Source organism: Oncorhynchus nerka, linkage group LG3, assembly GCF_034236695.1.
Source record: "Oncorhynchus nerka isolate Pitt River linkage group LG3, Oner_Uvic_2.0, whole genome shotgun sequence".
NCBI lineage: Eukaryota > Metazoa > Chordata > Actinopteri > Salmoniformes > Salmonidae > Oncorhynchus > Oncorhynchus nerka.
Genome location: NC_088398.1, coordinates 19,500,693 through 19,511,564, shown reverse-complemented (window position 1 = coordinate 19,511,564; position 10,872 = coordinate 19,500,693).

Genomic DNA, 10,872 nt, shown 5'->3' with positions numbered 1-10,872 from the left:
AATGCGAATCATTACCTGAAGAAACTCAAAAAAATACATTAACATTAACTGTGCTTTTTGTGTTGAGCATCCAGAAACAGTTTTGCATTTATTTTTGCATTGTCTGCTTGTAAAGAAATTATGGAAAGGTATTCATAGTTTTATAATTGTTAATATTCTTCATGACTTTTGTTTTTATGTGAGAATGTGCTATAAAAATGCTATAACTATAAAAATGATTTTTTAAAACAATTTTACCTCATAAATCTAATTGTGCTAATGGCAAAATGTAATATTCATAAATGTAAATTCACAAATAAAAAAACACTCTTCCGTGTTTTCCATAAGGAATTCCAGCAGTACATTAAGACCATTCAACATTCTTCTAATAAGAAAGCTGTTAAATCAATCAATGTGTGCATCTTTTAAGGTCTTTGTATAATCGGTAATTTGTTGTACACCCTAGCATATGTTATCATTGTCTGTTTGTATACTTCTTGTATGTATACTGTTTTTTCTGCAATAAAAAATACATGAAAAATAATCATAAATAAATCAATTAAAGGTCAGGGTTCCATAGCCACAGGCAATACAGCAGAAACTGGATAGGCAGCAAGACCAGGTGGACTGGGGACAGGGACACCCTTACAAAAAAGATGACCGTTTTGAAACGTGCAGTAACTGCAGTCGACTGTGGTATTTTGGACGCAGGAATTGCATAATAACTGTAGTGTAATGCAGTGTAACTGCAGTTATAGTCCCTAGGGCTCAGGTCCTGCAGGGGGGGAGAGGGAGAGAGAGATGGTAGAATTAGAGGGAGCACCTAATAAGACAGGAGAATTACACCAGATAAGACAGACTGACACTTTTCTCCAGAACATAGACTACTGCAGCATAGATAGTGAGACTGGGGATCGGGGGAAACTGTGGCCCTGTCCAACGATATCCCCGGACAGGGCCAAACAGGCAGGATATAACCCCACCCACTTTGCCAAAGCACAGCGCCCACACTACTAGAGGGATATCAACAGACCACCAATTTACTTGCTACACCTCTTCAGACGAAGAGGAGGAAATCTGCCGTTACACTCCTCTTTAAATCTGTGTATTCCTCCAAAGCTGAGTTGTCCTGAGTCTGCACAACTCTGCCAGGACCTAGGATCAAGGGAGACACAAGTGTTTTAGTACTCTCTCTTTCTTGACACAATGATGAAAATAATCATGGCCTCTAAACCTTCAAGCTGCATACTGGACCCTATTCCAACTAAACTACTGAAATAGCTGCTTCCTGTGCTTGGCCCTCCTATGTTGAACATAATAAACGTCTCTCTATCCACCGGATGTGTACCAAACTCACTAAAAGTGGCAGTAATAAAGCCTCTCTTGAAAAAGCCAAACCGTGACCTAGAAAATATTTTAAAAACTATCGGCCTATATCGAATCTCTCATTCCTATCAAACATTTTAGAGAAAGCTGTTGCGCAGCAACTCACTGCCTTCCTGAAGACAAACAATGTATACTAAACGCTTCAGTCTGGTTTTAGACCCCATCATAGCACTGAGACTGCACTTGTGAAGGTGGTAAATGACCTTTTAATGGCATCAGACCAAGGCTTTGCATCTATCCTAATGCTCCTAGACCTTAGTGCTGCTTTTGATACCATCGATCACCACATTCTTTTGGAGAGATTGGAAACCCAAATTGGTCTACACGGACAAGTTCTTGCCTGGTTTAGATCTTATCTGTCGGAAAGATATCAGTTTGTCTCTGTGGATGGTTTTTCCTTTGACAAGACAACTGTACATTTTGGTGTTCCTCAAGGTTCCGTTTTAGGACCACTATTGTTTTCACTATATATTTGACCTCTTGGTGATGTCATTCGGAAACATAATGTTAACTTTCACTGCTATGCGGATGACACACAGCTGTACATTTTGATGAACCATGGTGAAGCCCCAAAATTGCCCTCGCTGGAAGCCTGTGTTTCAGACATAAGGAAGTGGATGGCTGCAAATGTTCTACTTTTAATCTCGGACAAAACAGAGATGCTTGTTCTAGGTCCCAAGAAGCGGAGATCTTTGTGGGCTATACTCGGCCTTGTCTCAGGATGGTAAGTTGGTGGTCGAAGATATCCCTCTAGTGGCGTGGGAGAGTGGGTGGGGTTATATCCTGCCTGTTTGGCCCTGTCCGGGGGTATCGTCGGATGGGGCCACAGTGTCTCCCGACCCCTCCTGTCTCAGCCTCCAGTATTTATGCTGCAGTAGTTTATGTGTCGGGGGCTAGGGTCAGTCTGTTATATCTGGAGTACTTCTCCTGTCTTATCCGGTGTCCTGTGTGAATTTAAGTATGCTCTCTCTAATTCATCTTGGCCAAGTTCTGTTATAACCTCCACCTGGCACAGCCAAAAGAGGACTGGCCACCCCTCATAGCTTGGTTCCTCTCTAGGTTTCTTCCTTCTGGCTTGGTTCTGGCCTTTCTAGGGAGTTTTTGCTAGCCACCGTGCTTCTTCACCTGCGTTCCTTGCTGTTTGGGGTTTTAGGCTGGGTTTCTGTAAAGCACTTTGAGATATCTGCTGATGTAAGAAGGGCTTTATATATAATTTTGATTTGATTTGATAACAATTTCCTTGTTGCTGTGCCTGTCCTTTTCCATCAGTCCTCCCTTATTTTTCTGCAAATGCTTCCTGTTATTGTATCACACACAATCCCACACATTTGATCACATACTGTATAACTCCATAAACTGGAATCATGTTTCAGTTATTTACTTGAATGTTATTGCACCTTATCTGTTCTGAAAAATACCATGCATGAAAAAACAAAGCAATATAAATCTCATTATCTTTGAATTGGTATCTGACTGGTGTATAGTGAAAGTGTATACACCCATTGCAGCCTTCACATTTTGCTGTATTAAAATTACATCTAAAAAGGGATTCAATTACATTTTCTCCCCTAACAATCTACACAACCTAAGTGAAAGAAACATTCTAGAACATTTTTCAAATTAATCCAAAATTAAGATGTGTTGATTGTGTATGTCTTCACACCCCAGAGTTAACACTTGGTGGAAGCACCTTTGGCAGCCATTTCAGCTGTGAATAATTTGGAATAAGATTTCACCAGCCTAGCACAACTCTTAAGGCAACATACTGTATATTCACTGTATTTGTCAAAATTGCTCAAGCTCAGGAAATTTGGTTGAGAATCATTGAACAGATTCACAGAACAGACTCCTAAAACTCTGTGAAATGGAGGTTTATGGGTATCTTGCCCCAACTGGTAAGGATAAGCGCCATCACTTTTAATTCCATTTTAGTATTATTGGAGTAAGGAATCATAAAGGTTATTATTAACTTATTCAGAGCAATCATCTCTTCGACCGACTCATTAAAAAGTGTAACCACAATTGGGTTGTTTCTCAAAAATCTTTTTTTACTATCTTGTGCCGAAAGAATGTGGCTTTACAGGGAAAGCCACCTAGTCATCAATGTGGGAATTTTATTACGCTCAAAACACCATTAATTAGTGATTTTGTCACGGTTTTCTTCTATCTCCTCCTCTGACGAGGTGGTGTAGCAAGAATCGGACCAAAATGCAGCGTGGTAATTTTGATACATGTTTAATAAAGCGAATAAACACGAACAATACAAAACAACAGACGTAACGTGAAATCCTAAACAGCCTATCTGGTGCAAACTAACACAGAGACAGGAACAATCACCCACGAAACACTCAAAGAATATGGCTGCCTAAATATGGTTCCCAATCAGAGACAACGATAAACACCTGCCTCTGATTGAGAACCACTTCAGGCAACCATAGACTTTTCTAGAAAACCCCACTATACCACAATCCCAATACCTACAAAAAAAACAAGACTAAACACACCACATAATAAACCCATGTCACACCTTGGCCTGACCAAAATAATAAAGAAAACACAAAATACTAAGACCAGGGCGTGACAGAACCCCCCCAAGGTGCGGACTCCCGGCCGCACACCTAAACCCATAGGGGAGGGTCCGGGTGGGCGTCTGTCCACGGTGGCGGCTCCGGCGCGGGACGTGGACCCCACTCTGACAAATTCTTAGTCCACCTGCATCGCGTCCTTTGATTGGCGACCCTTGCCGCCGACCTTGGCCTAGTAACCCTCACCAAGGACCCCACTGGACTGAGGGGCAGCTCGGGACTGAGGGGTAGCTCGGCACTGAGGGGAAGCTCGGCACTGAGGGGAAGCTCGGCACTGAGGGGAAGCTCGGCACTGAGGGGAAGCTCGGTACTGAGAGGAAGCTCAGTACTGAGAGGAAGCTCAGGCAGGTAGTTGGCTCTGGCAGATCCTGGCTGGCTGGTGGTTCTGGCAGATCCTGGCTGACTGGCGGTTCCGGCAGAACCTGGCTGACTGGCGGATCCTGGCTGACTGGCGGATCTGGAAGATCCTGGCGGATCTGGTAGATCCTGGCTGACTGACGGATCCTGGCAGCTCCATGCTGATTGGCGGCTCTGGCTGCTCCATGCAGACTGGCGGCTCTGGCTGCTCCATGCAGACTGGCGGCTCTGGCTGCTCCATGCAGACTGGCGGCTCTGGCCGCCTTTAGAAAGGGTTCTATATGGAACCCCAAAAGGTTCTACCTGGAACCAAAAGTGTTCTACCTGCAACAAAAAAAGGGTTCTTCAAAGGGTTCTCCTATGGGGACAGCCAAAGAACCCTTGAAGGTTCTAGATAGCTCATTTTTTTCCAAGAGTGCATGTGTAGGAAAAATGCATTAACAGTTTAGCATTTTAATTTCATACTGTAAGTATTGTTATATTGTCACGGTCGTGGTAATAACACTCGGACCAAAACACAGCGTGATATCGGTTCGACATATTATTTGAAGTGAACCGCACAAAAACAATAACCGTGACGTTCTGGAATGGAGTGCAATGGAACAGGCAACAACACAAAAACAAGATCACACAAAACACAGTGGGGAAATGGCTGGATAACCTAGATTACCCACCCTAGTCACACCCCGACCTAACCAAAATAGAGAATAAAATGGCTCTCTATGGTCAGGGCGTGACATACACTGCTCAAAAAAATAAATGGAAAACTAAAATAACACATCCTAGATCTGAACGAATGAAATATTCTTATTAAATACTTTTTATTTACATAGTTGAATGTGCTGACAACAAAATCACACAAAAATGATCAATGGAAATCAAATTTATCAACACATGGAGGTCTGGATTTGGAGTCACACAAAATTAAAGTGGAAAACCACACTACAGGCTGATCCAACTTTGATGTAATGTCCTTAAAACAAGTCAAAATGAGGCTCAGTAGTGTGTGTGGCCTCCACGTGCCTGTATGACCTCCCACAACACCTGGGCATGCTCCTGATGAGGTGGCGGATGGTCTCCTGAGGGATCTCTTCCCAGACCTGGATTAAAGCATTCGCCAACTCCTGGACAGTCTGTGGTGCAACGTGGCGTTGGTGGATGGAGCGAGACATGATGTCCCAGATGTGCACAATTGGATTCAGGTCTGGGGAACGGGCGGGCCAGTCCATAGCATCAATGCCTTCCTCTTGCAGGAACTGCTGACACACTCCAGCCACATGAGGTCTAGCATTGTCTTGCATTAGGAGGAACCCAGGGTCAACCGCACCAGCATATGGTCTCACAAGGGGTCTGAGGATCTCATCTCGGTACCTAATGGCAGTCAGGCTACCTCTGGCGAGCACATGGAGGGCTGTGCGGCCCCCCAAAGAAATGCCACCCCACACCATGACTGACCCACCGCCAAATCAGTCATACTGGAGGATGTTGCAGGCAGCAGAACGTTCTCCACGGCGTCTCCAGACTCTGTCACGTCTGTGACATGTGCTCAGTGTGAACCTGCTTTCATCTGTGAAGAGCACAGGGCGCCAGTGGCAAATTTGCCAATCTTGGTGTTCTCTGGCAATGCCAAACGTCCTGCACAGTGTTGGGCTGTAAGCACAACCCCCACCTGTGGACGTCGGGCCCTCATACCACCCTCATGGAGTCTGTTTCTGACAGTTTAAGCAGACACATGCACATTTGTGGCCTGCTGGAGGTCATTTTGCAGGGCTCTGGCAGTGCTCCTCCTGCTCCTCCTTGCACAAAGGCGGAGGTAGCGGTCCTGCTGCTGGGTTGTTGCCCTCCTACGGCCTCCTCCACGTCTCTTGATGTACTGGCCTGTCTCCTGGTAGCGCCTCCATGCTCTGGACACTACGCTGACAGACACAGCAAACCTTCTTGCCACAGCTCGCATTGATGTTCCATCCTGGATGAGCTGCACTACCTGAGCCACTTGTGTGGGTTGTAGACTCCGTCTCATGCTACCACTAGAGTGAAAGCACCGCCAGCATTCAAAAGTGACCAAAACATCAGCCAGGAAGCAGAGGAACTGAGAAGTAGTCTGTGGTCACCACCTGCAGAACCACTCTTTTATTGGGGGTGTCTTGCTAATTGCCTATAATTTCCACCTGTTGTCTATTCCATTTGCACAACAGCTTCCTAAGTGGACAGTTTGATTTCACAGAAGTGTGATTGACTTGGAGTTACATTGTGTTGTTTAAGTGTTCCCTTTATTTTTTTGAGCAGTGTATATTGAGTACATTTATTCATTTACATCTGTTTTATTGAAACCGTACTTACTGTAATGTCTCCTATCATTGTACTGTATTGTATGTTAATGTATTCGGAGAAGATAAAGTGTAACACAACACCAACGTTTCCGAAGCATTTCATGGTGTTTAGCATGTACACACACTCTCACATATGCAAGCTCACACATACTGTATACACACTCACTTGGTCAGATATAAGAGTGTGGATTGCAATTGCACTAGAGAGTAAGAAAACATTGAAGTAATTTTATAATTATACACTTTTAGTCTATTTTTATTTCATTTACTTTAGTCATCATCTGCAATAGAATATCTGAAGTGGAATAAGAATACATGCAATATGTTGCCTGGTTCCTGTATGCTTTTGAGATTCTATAAGTAGCAATGTTAACTACTCTGTAACACATTGAACATGTTTCCTGTTATTCCCTTCCGTACAACTATATCCTGATCATTCAATTATACTGTCTCTATCTTGCGATGAATTGGAATCATGTTTAATTTCTTACTTCCGGCGCCGACAGAGATGGCCGCCTCGCTTCGCGTTCCTAGGAAACTATGCAGTTTTTTGTTTTTTTACGTGTTATTTCTTACAGTGGTACCCCAGGTCATCTTAGGTTTCATTACATACAGTCGAGAAGAACTACTGAACATAAGAGCAGCGTCAACTCACCATCAGTACGACCAAGAATATGACTTTCGCGAAGCGGATCCTGTGTTCTGCCTTTCACCCAGGACAACGGAATGGATCCCAGCCGGCGACCCAAAAAAACGACTTCGTAAAAGGGGGAAACGGAGCGGTCTTCTGGTCAGACTCCGGAGACGGGCACATCGTGCACCACTCCCTAGCATTCTTCTCGCCAATGTCCAGTCTCTTGACAACAAGGTTGATGAAATCTGAGCAAGGGTAGCATTCCAGAGGGACATCAGAGACTGAAACGTTCTTTGCTTCACGGAAACTTGGCTCACTGGAGAGACGCTATCGGAGTCGGTGCAGCCAACTGGTTTCTCCACGCATCGCACAGACAGAAACAAACATCCTTCTGGTAAGAAGAGGGGCGGGGGCGTATGCTTCATGGTTAACGTGACGTGGTGTGATCATAACAACATACAGGTACTCAAGTCCTTCTGTTCACCTGATTTAGAATTCCTCACAATCAAATGTCGACCGCATTATCTACCAAGGGAATTCTCTTCGATTATAATCACAGCCGTATATATTCCCCCCCAAGCAGACACATCGATGGCTCTGAACGAACTTTATTTGACTCTTTGCAAACTGTAATCCATTTATCCGGAGGCTGCATTCATTGTAGCTGGGGATTTTAACAAGGCTAATCTGAAAACAAGACTCCCTCAATTTAATCAGCATATCGATTGCGCAACCAGGGCTGGAAAAACCTTGGATCACTGCTATTCTAACTTCCGCAACGCATATAAGGCCCTGCCCCGCCCTCCTTTCGGAAAAGCTGACCACGACTCCATTTTGTTGATCCCGGCTTACAGACAGAAACTAAAACAAGAAGCTCCCGCGCTGAGGTCTGTTCAACGCTGGTCTGACCAATCTGAATCCACACTCCAAGACTGCTTCCATCACGTGGACTGGGATATGTTTCGTATTGCGTCAGACAACAACATTGACGAATACGCTGATTCGGTGAGCGAGTTCATTAGAATGTGCGTTGAAGATGTCGTTCCCATAGCAACGATTAAAACATTCCCAAACCAGAAACCGTGGATTGATGGCAGCATTCGCGTGAAACTGAAAGCCCGAACCACTGCTTTTAATCAGGGCAAGGTGACCGGAAACATGACCAAATACAAACAGTGTAACTATTCCCTCCGGAAGGCAATCAAACAAGCTAAGCGTCAGTATAGAGACAAAGTAGAATCTCAATTCAACGGCTCAGACACAAGAGGTATGTGGCAGGGTCTACAGTCAATCACGGATTACAAAAAGAAAACCAGCCCCATCACGGACCAGGATGTCTTGCTCCCAGGCAGACTAAATAACTTTTTTGCCCGCTTTGAGGACAATACAGTGCCACTGACACGGCCCGCAACTAAAACATGCGGACTCTCCTTCACTGCAGCCGACGTGAGGAAAACATTTAATGTGTCAACCCTCGCAAGGCTGCAGGCCCAGACGGCATCCCCAGCCGCGCCCTCAGAGCATGCGCAGACCAGCTGGCTGGTGTGTTTACGGACATATTCAATCAATCCCTATCCCAGTCTGTTGTTCCCACATGCTTCAAGAGGGCCACCATTGTTCCTATTCCCAAGAAAGCTAAGGTAACTGAGCTAAACGACTACCGCCCCGTAGCACTCACTTCCGTCATCATGAAGTGCTTTGAGAGACTAGTCAAGGACCATATCACCTCCACCCTACCTGACACCCTAGACCCACTCCAATTTGCTTACCGCCCAAATAGGTCCACAGACGATGCAATCTCAACCACACTGCACACTGCCCTAACCCATCTGGACAAGAGGAATACCTATGTGAGAATGCTGTTCATCGACTACAGCTCGGCATTTAACACCATAGTGCCCTCCAAGCTCGTCATCAAGCTCGAGACCCTGGGTCTCGACCCCGCCCTGTGCAACTGGGTACTGGACTTCCTGACGGGCCGCCCCCAGGTGGTGAGGGTAGGCAACAACATTTCCACCCCGCTGATCCTCAACACTGGGGCCCCACAAGGGTGCGTTCTGAGCCCTCTCCTGTACTCCCTGTTCACCCACGACTGTGTGGCAACGCACGCCTCCAACTCAATCATCAAGTTTGAGGACGACACTACAGTGGTAGGCTTGATTACCAACAACGACGAGATGGCCTACAGGGAGGAGGTGAGGGCCCTCGGAGTGTGGTGTCAGGAAAATAACCTCACACTCAACGTCAACAAAACTAAGGAGATGACTGTGGACTTCAGGAAACAGCAGAGGGAACACCCCCCTATCCACATTGAGGGAACAGTAGTGGATAGGGTAGTAAGTTTTAAGTTCCTCGGCGTACACATCACAGACAAACTGAATTGGTCCACCCACACAGACAGCTTCGTGAAGAAGGCGCAGCAGCGCCTCTTCAACCTCAGGAGGCTGAAGAATTTCGGCTTGTCACCAAAAGCACTCACAAACTTCTACAGATGCACAATCGAGAGCATCCTGTCGGGCTGTATCACCGCCTGGTACGGCAACTGCTCCGCCCACAACCGTAAGGCTCTCCAGAGGGTAGTGAGGTCTGCACAACGCATAAAGATCATCAAGGACAACAACCACCCAAGCCACTGCCTGTTCACCCCGCTATCATCCAAAAGGCGAGGTCAGTACAGGTGCATCAAAGCTGGGACCGAGAGACTGAAAAACAGCTTCTATCTCAAGGCCATCAGACTGTTAAACAGCCACCACTAACATTGAGTGGCTGCTGCCAACACACTGACTCAACTCCAGCCACTTTAATAATGGGAATTGATGGGAAATTATGTAAAATATATCACTAGCCACTTTAAACAATGCTACCTAATATAATGTTTACATACCCTACATTATTCATCTCATATGTATATGTATATACTGTACTCTATATCATCTACTGCATCTTTATGTAATACATGTATCACTAGCCACTTTAACTACGCCACTTGTTTACATACTCATGTCATATGTATATACTGCACTCAATACCATCTACTGTATCTTGCCTATGCCGCTCTGTACCATCACCCATTCATATATCTTTATGTACATATTCTTTATCCCCTTACACTTGTGTCTATAAGGTAGTAGTTTTGGAATTGTTAGCTAGATTACTTGTTGGTTATTACTGCATTGTCGGAACTAGAAGCACAAGCATTTCGCTACACTCGCATTAACATCTGCTAACCATGTGTATGTGACAAATAAAATTTGATTTGATTTGATGTTTTAGTTATTTGTCTCAATGATTATGTCACAGGGTGGAAAAGTGACATGTTCTAAGGTCTGAGTTGAGCAGGCAGATTGAAGCAGAGGCAAACAACAAAAGGTATATTTTTATTTTCATACGGCGTGGTTTTCAGTTGTCATCGTTTCAGTAATCAAGTTTCAATACATTCTCAATTCGTTTTCACAATTCAGTGAGAATGCCTCATCTCCGAATAAAATGTTCTCTTTATTTTTCATTTAAAAATCATGTTACTTCAAATCATCAGACAAACATACAATCCAAACCAAAGAAACAAAGGAGCCCATTAAGCAGCGCAGGCCAGCAGGCAGGT